The sequence below is a fragment of the Phascolarctos cinereus genome, unplaced genomic scaffold (assembly GCF_003287225.1).
Source record: "Phascolarctos cinereus isolate Bilbo 61053 unplaced genomic scaffold, phaCin_HiC Scaffold_5;HRSCAF=322, whole genome shotgun sequence".
Lineage (NCBI taxonomy): Eukaryota > Metazoa > Chordata > Mammalia > Diprotodontia > Phascolarctidae > Phascolarctos > Phascolarctos cinereus.
In genome coordinates this window covers 44997674-45014349 of record NW_027555958.1, presented here as the reverse complement: position 1 = coordinate 45014349, position 16676 = coordinate 44997674, and the positions used below count along the sequence as shown (strand labels likewise).

Below are 16676 nucleotides of genomic sequence, written 5' to 3'. Positions count from 1 at the left end.
CGGATATCTCAGGTGACTGAGAGGATGATGGCACCCTGAACAGTAAGAGGAAAGTTCAACAAGGGGGAGGATTTTTAGGGAAAGGTAATAAGTTCTGTTTTGGACATATTGGGTTGAAGATGTCTAGGGGACATCCAGTAAAATACTAGAAGGAAATCACATAAAAGAGAAAAATAAAATAAAATCAATTCTCCTTCGCTCTCCCTAATAGTTGGACACCCCAACCCTAATATTCACGCGTCATTCCTTGCTTCTTCCTTATCTCCAACTGGAGTGGTTTATTTCGCTTATGAAACCTGAATTCTAGAATTCATTGAGATTGAAAGTTCTTTGTAGGGTGTTACCACTTAGAAAGGTAGGAAGCTTCCTAAGTGAAGGATAGTAACAGAAACTTTCAATGAATGCTTGATTTCAGAAGACAACGAATTGAAGAATGACCAAAACCCTGTGTCCTCTAGAGGTAAAATCGCCCCTGATACTCTGAGACCACCAGACTGGACTGCCTTCTGGAAAGCGGCAAAGCTCCTACATAGACTGCACCTTTACCTGGAAGCAAAAGGCCACGTCTTAATAAGGTTGCTTATAACTCTGAGCTTCGGAGGACGGTTGTTCAACAAGATTAATTTCTATCAGTTAAATCTGAGTGTTGTGTCTTAGTTTTTCCACAAAATGGCTCTTTGTTCCCTACAGTGTTGAAAGCGTTGTGCCAGCAAAGTGATGTGGATGAGCTTCCATTCAGTGACAATACTGGGAATGTCATTGCCACTGATAGGTCCACAGTTCAGAACTCTAGAAAGACAGGTGAAACTAACCTCAGGAAGAGCAAATCTGTCCAACAAAGAGTGTCATTATTGCCGTCGTGTGCGGGAAGGGTCCCATGGTGTAATGGTTAGCACTCTGGACTTTGAATCCAGCGATCTGAGTTCAAATCTCGGTGGGACCTCATTTTGGGTCTTCTCTCCCAAACACACCCTGCAGAGTAGGATTGAGGAGTTGTGCGAGCCTAAAGTGAAGGAGAAGGGACCTAAAAAGTCTCTTTCCCCACCAAACTTGTCCAAGATGACCCATTACTCTCCATCTGCTGGAGGGGGACAATAAGGTTGTAGTGAGGATCAAATGAGGTAGCTTAAAGGTAAAGCTCTTTGCAAATCTTAAGGCGCTGCATAAATGGCAATTACTTGTGTCTGTCCAGCCCTCTGCCTGCCTGCCTGCCTGCCTTCCTGTCCCGTCTGTCAGTCACGCCCGCCAGTACGTCTGTCTTGTCTCCCAACAAAAATCAATTAACACAATGGCATTTGTGCATAGGGATCAGAGCGGGTAGCGTGTGTGGACTCTTCCTCGAAAGATTTTCCCCTCTCGCTGCTTTTCACTTATTTTCAGGAAAACCCAGGTTTTCCTTCAATAGAGGGAGGCGAGTTGGGGAGTAGAGGTCGGGGGTGGGGGGGAGGAGAAAGTGAGAAACGGTAAGGGGTGCAGGAGGAGAGAAGGAGGAAAGGGGATTGCAAGAAGATGTGTGTGGGGGGCGGGAGACGGGCTCGGTTCATGTAGGCATCTATCTGTCAGAAGAGGACCAGGAGGACGATTTTATTCTGTGTGGGTTGTTTGAGAAGGAAAAGCTGTTGGGCCGACTCTAGGAAGGGGACTGTGTGATTAAGGAAGAAAAAATGTGGTTCCGATTCGCTCCTACACTAAGACACACTCCTAGAGAGAGAAATGAAGGTAGCTTTAATTAAGATTATAATGTAAGTATAGAAAAGGTAGATTTACAGCAACATGCAGTTAGCAACGCGACTGTAGTCAGGCTAGGAATACAAAGGATGGCAATAGTATAAGAAAAACTCACCAATTCAGGGAAGCACCAACACCTGAAGTCCAAGCTGGGGATTCCCGGGGTACAGCTTTCAGGGTCCCGATTGGGAAAGTCCCAGGCAGAGCGTCCTCTCCATGGGTGAGAATCCAAAGATGGCTTTCCCGATTAGGATTTAAACAGGGCCTCTAACAAAGAAGGCCCCGTGCCAGAGGGGTCCATAATTCTAGTAGATATTTTCACTTGGTCCACCAACTGGCCAAGTTCCTAGAGCAAGCAAAACATCTTCGACTATTAATTAACTTGATATGTTCTGATGAACTGGCCAGGTTCCCAGAGCACATCTTTTCCTGACAACTGGCTAAATTCTCGGGTCAACATAGATAGCCACACCCTGGCTTATAACCCAATGTTGAGAGTCATACAGGGAGCATGGAAGATCTTTCCTTATAAGATTTATCAATCAGGGACAGACTAAGAGAGGAGAGGCTCATTGCTTAGGCGCGCAGGCTGCGCCTGACTTTGGATTTGGAAAGTTGTTGGGTAGAAAGAAGAGGTGCAAATGAGGGAATAACCAATGGAAATGGTGGATTTGGGCAGCGTCGGATAAAACTCGGGAGGAAACACCTGCATGCACCGGTTCCATGGTGTAATGGTTAGCACTCTGGACTCTGAATCCAGCGATCCGAGTTCAAATCTCGGTGGAACCTTGGTGCGCAGCAAACTTTTGCTGGTGATCTTGAAAATTTTAAATCAATCCGCAGGGTCAGCACCTCTTTCTTTTTGTGTACCTGAGGATAGATAGATAGCTCGACCCTTCCCTTCTTCCCTTCTTCCCTTCCTTCCTTCCTTCCTTCCTTTCTTCCTTCCTTCCTTCCTTCCTTCCTTCCTTCCTTCCTTCCTTCCTTCCTTCCTTCCTCTCTCCCTCCCTCCTTCCCTCTCTCCTTCCTCCCTTCCCCACCCCAACCAAACGCCCTCGCCTCAATACTTTTTTCCACAAAGCCTTTTTTCGGGACATCCTGTAGTGACTGGCACGAGTTCACACAATTACAAAACGTCAGAGGCCTGATTGCAACGCTCCACGTCCTGGGTTCATTTCAACACATCACCCTGTCACCTCTGTCTGCATTAATTGGAGTCTAGTGAGTGTTCTGGGCCAGAGAGGAGATCCTAGGGCTGTGCTCTGTCCTGGTCACTTCCCGTCTGGAGCTTTGTGTCTCATCTCGGTGTCACATTTGAGAAGAGACCAGAGGGTGTGCTGAGGAGGCAATGAGGCTAGCGAGGGGACCCACAACCACGCTACAGTTGGGTCAGTTGAAGGATGGGGAAAGGCTTAACCTCGAGAAGAGAAGACTTAGAGTAGGTCTCCTATAGCTATTGATCTGTGTGCCTTGGGTCTTGATAGTCAGATTTGAAATGAAATTTTTTGAAGTGGACAGAGTAGAAAATCCTGCTTCTTGTACATCATCTGGATGCCGAAGAGAGCACTGGAACTTAGGTAGAAGAGTCGTTGGCAGGTCCCGTAATTAACAGGAGATAAAATCCAAGCAAGGGATCCATCCACAGAAGCCATGACCTCAGAAGTGGAAATAGCAGGAATGGAGAAAATACAGATAATGGAGAGAAAGAACAAGACTGACTCCGTTTTGGAGCAACCTTAGCCATTAGGACGGAGACCTCAAAGACGCCCTCGTGAAATGACAAGGAAGCCTGTGATGAGGCAAATCGTTTTAGAAAGTAAAGCAGGGACGCGGCAGTTTGACAATGAAACAGAGAAATCCAAAATGTGGTGGATGACATCCTCTCCTCCTGTTGCTTGACCCTTTTCCCCTATAAAATTATAAAAATGTAAAGCTGTGCCGCGTGGAATTGGAGCAGTGCTCAGAGCAAATCGGACTGATCGCTGTGGTTTCAACAAGTAAAATCTTTTGGCGTCTGTGACTGAGACTTAGTGCCTGGTATTTGATGATAACACAAAGGTGAACCACAAGTAATCCTCTTGCTTCCTTTCTTCTTCTTTCTTTTTTGTCCTTCCTCCCTCTAGCTCTTCCTTGCTTTCTCTTTTCTTCCGTTCTTCATTCCTTCCTTCCTCTCGTTCTTCTTTGCAGTTTTTCTTCCTTTCCTCTTCCCTCCCTGCCTCTCTTCCTTCCTTCCTTCCTTCCTTCCTTCCTTCCTTCCTTCCTTCCTTCCTTCCTTCCTTCCTTCCTTCCTCCTCCCTCCTTCCTTCCTTCCTTTCCTCCTTCCCTTCCTTCCTTTCCCTCCTTCTTCTTTGCTTTGTTTTTTCCTTCCTTTCCTCTTCTCTCCCTTCCTTCCTGTCGTTCTTCTTAGCTTTTTTTCTTTCCTCCTCCCTCCATGCTTCATTCTCTCCCTCCCTCCCTTCCTTCATCCCTCTCTCCTTCTCTTCCCTGCTTTACTTTTTTCTTTTCTCCCTCTTTCTCTTCCTTTCTTCATTCACTCCCTCTCGTTCTTCTTTGCATTTTTTCTTCCTTTCCTCTTCCCTCCCTGTGCCTCTTCCTTCTTTCCTCCCTCCCTCCTTCCCTTCCTTCCTTTCCTCCTTCTTTCCTTCCTTTCCCTCCTTCCTCTTTGCTTTTTTCCCCTTCCTTTCCTTCCTTCCTGTCATTCTTCTTAGCTTTTTTCTTTCCTCCTTCCTCCCTGCTTCATTTCCTCCCTCCCTCCCTCCCTTCTGCCCTCTCTCCCTCTCTTCCCTGCTTTATTTTTTCCTTCCTTCCCTCTTTACCTTCCTTCCTTTCCTCCTTTCCATCACTCTTCCTTGCTTTTTTTCCTTCCTTTCCTCCTCTCTGCCTCTCGCTCTTCCTTGCCTTCTTTTTTCCTTCCTCCTTCCTTCCCTTCCTTTCTTCCCTCGTTCTTTCCTTCCTTCCTCTCGTTCTTCTTAGCTTTCTTTTTTCTTCCCTCATTCTTTCCTTCTTTCCTCTCGTTCTTCTTTGCTATGTTTTTTCCTTCCTTTCCTCCCCCCTCCCTTCCTGGCTCTCTCCCTTCCTTTCTTCCTTCCTCCCTTCCTCTCCCTCTTCCTTGATTTCTTTTTTCCTTCCTCTATCCTTCCCTTCCTTCCTTCCTTCCTTCCTTTTTTCCTCCTCGTTCTTCTTTGTTTATTTTTTTCCTTCCTTCCTCTGATTCTTCTTTGCTTTGTATTTTAATTCCTTTCCTCCTCTCTCCTTCTCTCCCTTCCTACTTTCCCTCCTCCTTGGCCTTATTTTTTCCTTCCTTTCCTCCCCGTTCCCCCGGCTCTCTCCCTTCCTTCCTACCTTCCTTCTTCCCTCTCGCTCTTCCTTGCTTTCTTTTTTCCTCCCTCCCTCCTTCCCTTCCTTCCTTTCTTCCTCCTCGTTGTTCTTTGTTTATTTTTTCCTTCCTTCCTCTAGCTCTGCTTTGTATTTTAATTCCTTTCCTCCTCCCTCCCTCCTTTCCTTCTTTCCTCCTTCTTTGCTTTATTTTTCCTTCCTTTCCTTCTCCTTCCCTCTCTCCCCTCCTTCCTTCCGTTCCCCCGTTGGATTGCCTTTTATCCCTTGTTCCCTGCCCCCTCTTCGCCCCCAACGAGTGGACCACAGCCCCTCCAGGCACCCCACGTCAATCAACCATCGGCCTAAGAATGCTGACTCGGCATTGTGATCATCTTGTCCCTTAGGACTGTTTCCCTTTGCAGTGCCAGAGAATGGGGAAGGCTGTTACTGAGAGCTTGGCAGTGTCTTCCAACATAGCAGCTGTACAGCACTGAAAACACAGGAATCTGAAAAGACCTGGGAGCCACTAAGGCGCGGTTGTGCGCAGCTGCGGCTGTTACCTGTGTATCAGTGTGGAGACAGGGACAGAGCGAGACGAGGTGGCCGAGTGGTTAAGGCGATGGACTGCTAATCCATTGTGCTCTGCACGCGTGGGTTCGAATCCCATCCTCGTCGGTCCCTCTTACGAGGTGCATGGCTTTTAAATTCCTCCTTCTAATCTGGGCTAGTCCTGGAGCTCTAGAAGGAGCTTCTTGGGCCATCACCATCCCTTGCTTGGTGTGGTTGGTAACTGTAACTAAAGCTGCCTTTATGATCTCTGCGGTTCATAGGAGGTGCTCCAGCTTGAGTAGACCGTGCTTTTTCTATCTCAGGTTATGCTCCAAAATTTCCAACTGCCATCCCTCCACGACCTGCCCCGCCTCCTGCCGTTCTGAGCGCAAAATCTCCAGCCAGAGGGGTCGATGGAAAAAACCTGGCTCTGCCTCCTCTTCAGTGTCAGACGGTCCCCGGGATGATTCCGGACGCCATACGAGTTCAGAGACCCAGAGGCATCCCCTTCCCCCAGCACCCAGTCCTCCGTACCTTCCACTCTCTCCTCCCAGCCCAACCACCCTTGTGCCACGCAAATCATGGGCACAAACATAAACGACAAACAGGAAGCCGCCTGTGTGGTTGGCGGTTTGGATACAGTGCATTCGCTGCCCACGTGCACTGCCTCCCCAACTGGATGTCCCTTCGCTCCAGCTAGATCGTTCGCTTCACTGTTTCCGGACCGCGCCGTGGCGGTCCCCTTGTCTTCAAGTCTCGGCCTGTGCTGTTTTGGTCCACCCGGAAATGCTTGGTTCAAAATCTATTATTCCCCCGTTCAAGATTAGCCCGAGACCTCTGCACCACCACCACCCCCCCACTTAAAACCCTTCCCCCGACCCCGCTCTTCCTTCCCACGGTATTCTAGCCACCACCGCTCTCCACTCTTGGCTCAACTCCCAGAGCCCGGTGGTCACCCGTGTGTGAAAGGCTAGAATGTTAGAAAAGCCTGAAGAGACCTCTGGGATCCCGTCATTTAGATCAGGTCCCTGCCGTCCCCATTTTAGAGCTAGGTAAGTAAACTGAGACCCGGAGAGGCGAAGGGAGTTGCTCCTGTGGTTCGCGTTGTCTTCCTCCCTCCCATTTGGTCTCAGGAGGTCTCAGGTAACACAAGGCAGGGTGGGAATCTCCCCAAATGCATAACGCACGAAGTGATGATAGGTGGATGAATGGCTGGGCGCTCGGTCTCAGCTAATCCCAGAGTGGAAACTGGTTGTTCGAGAGCCTTGGTTGTCGCGCCCTGGAGTCTCCTCGAGGTGCCGGTGCCCGCACTGGGGGAAAGGCTGGCTGTGGGGGTGGAGTGTGGGAGTGGCAGTTGTCGGGACTGTGCAGAAGTAACCCCTGGGTTGGTCTGGAGAGAGAAGAGAGGCTGAGCAGGCTGGCTCCGGGATGGTGAGGTGTTTGGGGCCGGTCTAGTACAGGTGGAGGAGGGCTGGGAAGCCAGGTAGTCGTGGCCGAGTGGTTAAGGCGATGGACTAGAAATCCATTGGGGTTTCCCCGCGTAGGTTCGAATCCTACCGACTACGGGCTTGCGCTGTCTTTTCCACAGAGCTGCCAACTCCAGCCCAATGGAAGGCGACTCAAACAAACGTCCTAGGACTGATTCGCTGCTTGCATTAGGGGCTTCAAATGCATTGGTAGTCTTCTCTTCCTGTGCCATTTTGAGGACGGCGCTCTCTCTTGCTTTGAGTAGACTGTGAAGGTTCGCTCCAACAACCTAGGGCTACAAGGCGAGATCCTCCAGTAAGCTCCCGGGAGGCTGGACAGGATGACTTGTTGGATCTTCCTCCACCCACCAGGGAGCCTAGGGTCTTCCTCGACACGGTAACTACTTTAGTAGATGATTGTCAAACTCATGAAAGAATGGATTGATTTATTTCCCTAATGTGCAGACGAGAATTACAGGCATTGGGAAAAGAAACAAATAGGAGAGAAGGAAAGCCCTGCAATGAATCTTTTCAGACGACCGGGGAGGTCAGTCGGTGGGCGCGTGGGTGGGTCGTTCAACAAGGCACTTTTTTCAACTAGCAAAGGTTCTGTGAGGCGCACAGGGTCAGGCCGTTGGCTGCAGAACACGTGCCCAACCTACAAATCGAAAGACTTCGGGTCCCTCGCTTCCCTAGCAAACGCGAAGCAGTTGCCTTTCGGGGGCCTTACGCTGTCTCCTCGATCTCCGAGTTTTAGGGTTTCAGGTCCATTCGGCCCAGGAGTCTGGAGGAGGATGAGGGGATTCAGGGTACAAGAAAAAGAAGCCGGTGCCTGGAACCTGTCGCTGTCTCTTCGAAATGAAAACCTGCGAACTTTCTGCTCCAGGACCTAGACGGGTTCCACGGCTCCGTTTTTTCGCCCGAGTCGGGCAGTCCCTCCCGGGCATTCCCAACTTTCTGGGACCTTTCTCTCTCCTCTAAGCCTTTACCTTACCCTTACCCTTACCCCTACCCCTCAAAGCAAGGCAATGCTTCTTACTTACCTAGGTCTTTCCAAGGCGAATCGCTCTGGCTTGCTGTGTGGAGCGTACAAAGTCAGGAGAGAAAAACGTTGAAAACAGAGCGTGAGTAAATTAGAGCCGCGCACTTGCCACGAGCTTGCTCTTCCATCCCTTTCTGCTGATAGTCTCTCGCATCCTCTTTGTGCCTCTTCCCACTGCGGTGTGTCTTCCTCACAGGTGGAGAATCCGGAGTGAGCCATCCCAGTAAAATCTGAGCGTTGTCTTTTGATGTCTGCTAGTTGTTTCCATCGGTAAGGCCAAGAACAATCTTGTGGCATCAACTCACACTTGGTATAAGCAGAGTCGTGCGTCATTCTGTCCAAGGTGCCTTCAGAGTAGAGTGGCCGTGTCTCCCAGCCTGTTCAACGTGTCCCTAGAGAAGCTTCGGACTTACGAGGCCTGGCTCAGGATGGCGGTGTCCAAGAAACAAAACGGGGGCCGGTTGTTGACTCGCGAGTGTAAAGTTCGTTCCTTTGTAGTGGACTGTTGTCAGGGCGGCGGCCAGTCGGCGTGACGCGGTTGTCCAACCGTGGGAAGGAGACATTTTTTTCTTGCTAAATAGACAGGCCTCGGCCCCACAATGCTCCACGTGTGCGTGTGCGTGTGCGTGTGCGTGTGCGTGTGTCTGTTTCCCCTCCTTTTCTTTGTTCCCTTTTCCAGATTGGTATAGACTGTGTGGAGAAAAGCAAGGAAAGGAGAAGGCTGACCCCGACGTGATTTGAACACGCAACCTTCTGATCTGGAGTCAGACGCGCTACCGTTGCGCCACGAGGTCGTGGCGGTAACGTCCCTCTTTCCCTTTTAAGGACTTCCACTGCAAAAAAAAAAAAAAAGACGCAGTTCTTCCACCTGTGCAATTTGCCCATCCATCTCTTTATCCGCTCTGTCACTAAGCACTTAATAAGAGACTATTCTGCGGAGGATGCTGGGACGAAAGTGTCTCGGCCCCTGTCCTCTAGGAGCTTACAGTCTGACGGAGAGCATACATTCATATCGCCATCTGTTTATTCGCTGGGCTCTTTTTCATTCCATTCCCTTCAACAAAAGTTTATTAAACACCTGCCCACTCTGTGCCAGGCCCTGAGCTAGGCCAAGAGGAGGAACTAAACAATAAGCTGAAGTGAAGGAGGTGGGCATGTCGCACACCATTTATAGCTATGTCTCCTTTGCTAAGTACTACAGCTACAATTGGGCTCCCCAGCTGTCCTGACTTAAAGGGAAGACACCTGCCCCCAGGGCAAGGTGAAAATTCCTCAGCCTGGCGTCTGGAGCTTTCCTTTCCAGCATCATTTCCCCCTTCTCTATGGCACGCTGCCCACCAGGCAAACTCACCCAAATCCTGGAAGTCGACAGTGCTCCCTCCTCCGGGCTTCCAGCCTTAAATGCACTTTCCTCATTTCGTCTTTCCCGAATCTCCATCTTTCTCCGACGTGAGCCTCACAGATGTCTTTGGCTCCCAGCGTCTATTCTCCCCACAGGAAGAACGACGCTAACTTGCAGGCAGGGACCGTTCTTTCCTCGTCCTCAGATCGCCCACCTCCGAACACAGCGCCTTCCGTTAACAGTAGGAGCCCGAGAAAAGTCTGAGGGACTGATGTGACGATGACTTAAACATTTCTCTTCCATACCTTCGGATTGGACTCATTCGAGCTCTTCTATTCCTTGTAATGAAGATAGAAGTCCAAGGGAAACGCGGGGTGTGTATGTAGGGCCCCTGTTTGAAAGGAAACGAGACGATGAAGGGAGAGTCGGGAAGTTTTGCCAAATGAAATGCTTAAAGATAGTGGCCGGAGAAAAGAATAAAGCTAAAACACTCTTTCTTCCCTGGGTGGGAACAACCTTTCTCCCGATCTTATCACGAAGACACCTTGAACTGGTGCGCTCATCGTGTGTGTGTTTCTGTGTGTGGCCGCCCTCGAGCCTTAGCCACCTTTGGCTAAGCCTATGACACTGGTGAAGCCTAGGGACACTTTTTCAGAGTAATGTTTTTAAATGAATAAAATAAAATAAATGTTACTGCCAAGGAAACTAATTAAATTGAAATGTTTCCCTCAGAATATGGTTGTTGTTGTTTTTTAAGTTCGCGCATCCACGCTTTAGATTCTGATTCAAGCTGAACAAATATTCCGAGAATGTCACAGGTGAAATGAATCTTGGAGGTCATTACTTCGTATAAATGAGGAAAGAGAAAGTTCTGCCCAAGTAGGGTCACTCTGAAAGGATATAAAAAGCACATCTAACGAAAGCAATTTGGTCCAAAGTAGGGGCATTCTAAGCATGGATCTAAGCATTTTCTTTCTCCTCCTTATTCTATGGTTATCTTTTGACTTTACATCGCCTAGGTTTTCTCCTCCATTTGTCTCACTTTCCCTTCCACAGAGCTATCCTTTATAACAAAGGATTTGTTTAAAAAAAAAAGCAAGAGGAGGGGGAAAAAAGAAATTTCGAGGCAAAGAACAAAAAAGGAAAGAAGGAAGGAAGAGAAGAATGAAAGAAAAAGAAGGGGGAAATTCTGTGAATCCGATGGAGAAGTCGAAAAAACCAAACTGAGTTTATATTCAGTGTTTCACATGGGAACCTGATGTCCGTAAAGAAGCAGAGAGAAAGTGTATTCTTTTGCTATGTCCCCTCCTTCTTAGGAGTTATGCGATCTTCCTAAAGCCCTTAAGGGGAAAGTGTCCGCGGTTCTGAAACAGATTGACCGGGGTGGGGAGGTGGGGGTGGGGGTGGGGAGGTGAAGACCAGAGCAGAAGGACTTTTCTGTGGAAAGTGTTTGATTTCTGTAGACGGTAGCACAGTTGTATTGTAAGTGGCACAGGGGTCGTGAGAGCAGTAGGCACAGTTAGAGTGAAGTTTGACTTGAGGGTCCTGGTTTCAGAGACTAGGGTGCGCTCAGCGTAGAGTAGTGAGTTGTGTTCAATGTTAACCTAAACCTAACCGTGAATCAAAAGACAAGAAAAATCCCAGGATAGTACGAAAAGGAGACAATAAAACTTTCTTGAGGTCAACTGCCAAGGAGTACGTACCCGAGAGCAGAGTGGCGCAGCGGAAGCGTGCTGGGCCCATAACCCAGAGGTCGATGGATCGAAACCATCCTCTGCTAGCGACAGTTTTGCGAACGATTTTTAATTTTAACCTAGCTGGAGCAATAGATGAAATCCTGGAGTCAAGAAAACATCAGTTAAATCTTCACTTTTGACAGCTGCTATCTGTGTACCATGGGCATGTCACTGAACGTCTCTCTCAGCCCCAGTTTCCCCATCTACAAAATGAAGGAGTTGGGCCCCATGACCTCCAAGGTCACAGCTCTAACTATGATCCTATGGGTTGGTAAGATGCAGCTTAGTGTGCCAGCCCACACTCACCCTTTCGCTCCTGGAAATCCTTAAACGTTAACTCTCTAGTGCTATTAGAGCTGACCTTCTAGTTTGACTTGAGAAGAGCACCCCAGGAGAAGTTTCACCATCTCCCCCACTCAGAAATCCCACTGTTAAGACTCCCAGAGTCTCCTGTAAGAAGCCATTGAAGACCTTTGCAGGTAAGAGCTGGGCTGGAGGCACCAGTCTGACTCGGCCAAATCACTAGGCATTGCTCCCTGTACTGCTCCAAGAGAGACAGTGAGTTTTCAACAGTCTTCGAGTCTCTGAAACTCAAGGTCTTCTCAGCTTCGTTCATTGCTAGACTCTCAGAGTTGAAAGGAGTCTTAGAGATCATCTTGTCTAATAGCCTGAATTTACAGGTGACCAGGCATGACCAAGCTAGGTGAAGTGGTGGGTAAGGCGTCGGACTTAGAGTCAGAAAAAAATATCATCTGTCTGAGCTCAAATCTAGCCTCAGATACACACGGTGGATTTCTGAATTTGACCAGAATTGTATTCTTTTCATTTCACCACCTAGCCACACCTTGGGGTTGGATGGGGCGGGTTAATATGTTTCCTTGGCTACTAAAGATTCATGTGAAAGGAATTTTCATATTATGCCTTATAAGTTCTTCATTGCCTAGCTTCTCGCTTTGGCATTCTACTGAAAATACTTTTTCAAAGTTGTCAAGGATTTCTGAATTTACAAATCTAATGTCCTTTACTCAATCCTCAGCTGTAGCACTTGACACTGTAGATTAACCCAGAGAAGAAAAAATGAATATTTGAGAAGGAAGGTTAGTCAATAGAGCCAGATCAAGTCCTTTCCTCCATCTTCATCTATGCCAGGCCCACTAATTAGGTGTATGAGCCCAAAGCCTCTTTTGTTAATCTTCTCGTTTTTCTCTCCATAACTCCTCGTTTGGTGAGGTCATCAACTGCCGCAGTTCCAAATTCCTTCTCCAGGTAGATCGTTCCCAGATCTACATATCCAGCCCTATTCTCTGTTAAGCTAAAGTCATGTATCTTCAGCTGCCTCTTGAACATCTTGAAATGAATGTCCCAAAGGCATCTTATAATCCTTATACCCCAAACAGAACTCCTCAGCATTTCCCTGAAACCCTACCCAACTTTTCTATTAGAAGCAGTTGGGTACATAGTATATCGAGCCAGGAACCTGGAGTCAAGAAAACCTGAATTCAAATAAAATATTTACTAGGTGTGTGACTCTGGGCAAGTCTGAGGAAAGTCTAAAGCTCTCTGGACCCCAGTTTCCTCAACTATAAAATGGGCATAATTAATAGCACTTACTTCAAAGAATTGTTTTTCTTTCTTGACTCCAGGATTTCATTTTACTTTATTATTTCATTTCATTTTATTATCATTATTATTATTATCTGTCCTGGGGAGGATATTGCCATCCTCCGAGTCATGAATGCTGGAAACCTCAATGTCTTCCTCAAATCATCACTATCACCTTACATATCCAATCTATTTCCTAATCTTGTCATCTGTACCTTCACAGTGTCTCTGATAGAGATCCGTTTCCCTTCACTTAAACAACTTCATACCCAAAGTTATAGCCCTTTTCACTCTCACTGGTACTTCCGCAAAAGTCTTCTAATTGGCCTCCCAGCCTCAAGTCTCAAACTACAATCCATTCCTTTACTCTGTTGCCAAAGTGGTTTTTCTGAAGTGTACAATCATTGAGCTCCAGTGAATATGTGTTACCTCTAGAATGAAATATAACATCCTCTGTCTTGCATTTAAAACTCATAACTTCATAACCTGACCCCTTCTTTCCTTTCCTTATTCCCTTCCATGTACCCTAGGATCCAGCCAGGCACAGTGGTGTACTTGCAGTACACTCCATCTTCCCTTTCTGAACCCTTGCATTTCTCATCTGTTATGCCTGAAGTGCTCTGTCCCCATACCCTCCATTTTTTCCTGACTTCCTTTGTGTGTCCACTTAAAGCCTACCTTCTGTAGACATTCTTTCCTGGTCCCCGCCAGCTGCTGATGTCTTCCTGTTCCAGATAATTTTCCATATATTTTGTATAGCTTATATATTTACCTTGCTATATACACATAGTCTCTACCACTATAATGAATGCTTGATATAGAGAACATTTTTGTTTTGTTTTGTTTTTCCCTTCTTTGTATCCCCAGAGCCAGTCTCATAGGACATATTTAAGAAATATTTATTGACTGACTATGCATATAATTCTCAGATTTATATAGCTAGTGAGATGCAGTTCATTTTATTTGTCCTTCATTCTCTAAGAGGACCATGACATCAAGAAGATGATGCCATGAGTTGCAAATGAATTGGATTTAAGTGACAGAGGGCTGTGAAAGTCATTAGCCTCACTTTCTCCTCCAGAGCCATCAGGGTCCACAGCTGGTGAGATGCAGCACTTAGTCACCAAGTGTCTATTTTAAACTGGATGTTGGTTGAACATCTCAAACTCGATATACCCCAGAGATAACTCATTATCTTTCTTCCTTGAAACCAACCCCTGTTCTGTTCTGAACTTCCCCATTACTGTGGAAAATACCATCATCCTTCTGAAAACCCACGTTCACAACTTTACTGTCATCCTCCACTCCTCACATTTACCCCACGTATCAATTAGTTGCCAAATATTGTTTTTTCCATCAGCAATATCTTTCTGGTACTTTCCCTTCTTTTCATTCATAGCCACCATCCCAGTTCAGGCCAAAATCACTTCTTTTCCTGGATTATTGCAATAGCCTCCTAATTGGTCTCTTGTGATTCACCTTTTCCTCTTGCAATCTGTCCTCTACAGAAGTGCCAAAGTGATTTCCCTAAAGCATAGGTCTGACCATGTCATCCCTCCCCCCTACTCAGTAATTCCAGGAGTTCCCAAATACCTTGAGAATGAAATATAAACTCCTCTGTTGATATTTAAATTCTTCTCAGCCTGGTTCCATACTGTCTCCCCAGTCTTCTTCCATATTACTCCCCTCCATGAAATCTGTGTTTTACCCATTCTGGCCTACTGCCATTTCCCGCACAAAATGCCCCATCTCCCATCTTTCTGTCTTTGTACTAACTATCCCCCTTTGCTTACAGGGGTGGGGAACCTTTGCCTTGAGGCCACATGTGTCCCTCTAGGTCCTCAAGTACAGCCCTTTGACTGAACCCAAACTTCACAGAACAAATCCCCTTAACAAAAGGATTTGTTCTGTGAAGTTTGGATTCAGTCAAAGGGCCACACTTGAGGACCTAGAGGGCTATGTGTGGCCTTCAGGCCTCAGATTCCTCACCCCTGGCTTAGAATGCTCTTCCTTCTAATTGACCTCTTACAACCCTTGACTTTTTTCAAGACTAAGGCCAAACATTGCCTTCTGCAGGAGCCCTTTCTTGCCTCCCTCCCCAATTGCTATTGCCTTCTGGGATCTGGGAATCTGAAATGCCAACTCTGGGATGCTGGAACACTGGCACATCTTGGCCTCATGTAGCTGATAGGCTCCCAGAGGCTTATTCTCTTGACCTTTCAATACTCACAAGATTGTAGTCTTTGGTCTTTTCCCTTAACAAGAAAGAAGAAAAGATAGAGGTACAGGACCGAGGCCTATTTTGTAGGTCCACATGTTGGGCTTAATGGGGAAAGGCCAAGGCCTCTCCCCCTTACAATACTGTCTCTCACTGCAGGAAAGATTCAAAGAAATTCATAAATATCAAGCAGCCAAAGAAAAATGAAAATAATCAAGTGAACAAAGACTTTTTTAAGGTTCTCTCAATTCTGGCTATGCAGCTAATTGTAACAGTCTTGTCCTGACCACATGTCTAACAGTTACAGACTATACCATGTTCCAATGCCATTCCAAAGCACACCAATTGCATATTCTCTCTCTCTCTCTCTCTCTCTCTCTCTCTCTGTCTTTCTGTCTCTTTCTTTCCCCTTCTCCCTATCTTTCTCTCTCTCTCTCACTTAGGGAAGGGCGGTGGTTATGATCAGGAGCCATTTATATGTATCATCACTAAAACTCCTAAAGATGGAATTGAAAGGACCCTGGGATTCTCTTTCTGTCTGTCTAGACTTTAGTTCACTAGTTAATGTGATCTCCATGTGGATTACTTGGAGAAAGAGGAGCCTAGAGCTTAACTTTTTGATGCTTCCCGAAAGGTGTAGAAGATGGTGAGTTTGGAGGGAGAAAAGAGGAAAAGAAAAGGAGAAGGAATCAGGAAAGTTGAACCTGGTAGGCATGGCTGCTGATAATTCTATCCCTTTCTCTCTTCTGTTTGAGAGAGGCAAATGAGGAAAAAATAGACTCAAAGCTGCAACTACAGTTCCATTGTCTTTATTATTTAGCTTTCAAAGTATTTCACGTCTTTAAAATGTTTTTTTAATGAATGTCTTTTATTTTTATATCAGTCATTTCCTGAGACATAGTCTCCTATCCAAGCGCTTCTTAAACTGTGAGTCGAAACCCCATACGGGGTTCCTGAACTGAACGTGGACGTCATAGAAATCTGACAGCAGTAAAAGGTTTCTGAACATGTAACAATCAAAAATTAATTAAAATCAAATGGATAATGAATCTGAGGAGTTTCTGGCAACACTTGCCCATGTTGCATCCTGAAGTTTCACTGCAGCCTTGGTTCTGAACACACAACATGCACACTTTGCACTGTGCATGTCATCACCCTGTAGAACACCAACACTGCCAGAATCACCTGGGCTCAGATTTGAGACTAAGTTATGGATTGCAGTGTTTTTACTGTACATGAGAAGTTTTCTGCTCTTACCGAAACACAATAATTTAATTATGGAAAACAAAGAGTTTTAATATTTTCCTACCATCATCCCTCAGTATATAAGTATCAAATTACTATATCTTTGGATTGCATTGTGTTAAAATATTTGATTTTAAAATTTGCTGTTATCTTCTTTTACAGAAACATGTGTTTAATTGCAGCAAGTAAAGACAAAAACCCTTTAATAATATTTCTCTATCATGACTGCTATATGTGCATGCAAATAGCATTCAGGGCATCATAGAAGCACCCATCTCTCTATCAGTCATGTTCTCAAATGCTTTCAGTGAGGACGAACATGGCATCAAGGTCAGCTACCACACCGATGGTAAATTCTTCAACTTGAAAAGGCTACAAGTGAAGATCCAAGTGGAGGGAATTTGTGCATGATTGTTTGCAAATCATTGTGCAC

At 46.4% G+C, this 16676-nt stretch overlaps 6 non-coding genes across 6 annotated transcripts; 5 read left to right on the top strand and 1 right to left on the bottom strand.

The window, feature by feature from the left end:
- The first annotated feature begins 871 nt into the window (after window positions 1-871).
- On the top strand, window positions 872-943 carry TRNAQ-UUG (transfer RNA glutamine (anticodon UUG)). The gene has a single exon. It is a non-coding gene; the product is annotated as a tRNA-Gln (tRNA).
- Window positions 944-2445: 1502 nt separating this feature from the next.
- Window positions 2446-2517, top strand: TRNAQ-CUG (transfer RNA glutamine (anticodon CUG)). Its single transcript has one exon. It is a non-coding gene; the product is annotated as a tRNA-Gln (tRNA).
- A 3119-nt stretch (window positions 2518-5636) lies between these two features.
- On the top strand, window positions 5637-5718 carry TRNAS-GCU (transfer RNA serine (anticodon GCU)). The gene has a single exon. It is a non-coding gene; the product is annotated as a tRNA-Ser (tRNA).
- A 1357-nt stretch (window positions 5719-7075) lies between these two features.
- Window positions 7076-7157, top strand: TRNAS-AGA (transfer RNA serine (anticodon AGA)). Its single transcript has one exon. It is a non-coding gene; the product is annotated as a tRNA-Ser (tRNA).
- Window positions 7158-8822: 1665 nt separating this feature from the next.
- TRNAW-CCA (transfer RNA tryptophan (anticodon CCA)) lies at window positions 8823-8894 on the bottom strand. The gene has a single exon. It is a non-coding gene; the product is annotated as a tRNA-Trp (tRNA).
- A 2256-nt stretch (window positions 8895-11150) lies between these two features.
- On the top strand, window positions 11151-11222 carry TRNAM-CAU (transfer RNA methionine (anticodon CAU)). Its single transcript has one exon. It is a non-coding gene; the product is annotated as a tRNA-Met (tRNA).
- The last annotated feature ends 5454 nt before the right edge of the window (window positions 11223-16676 follow it).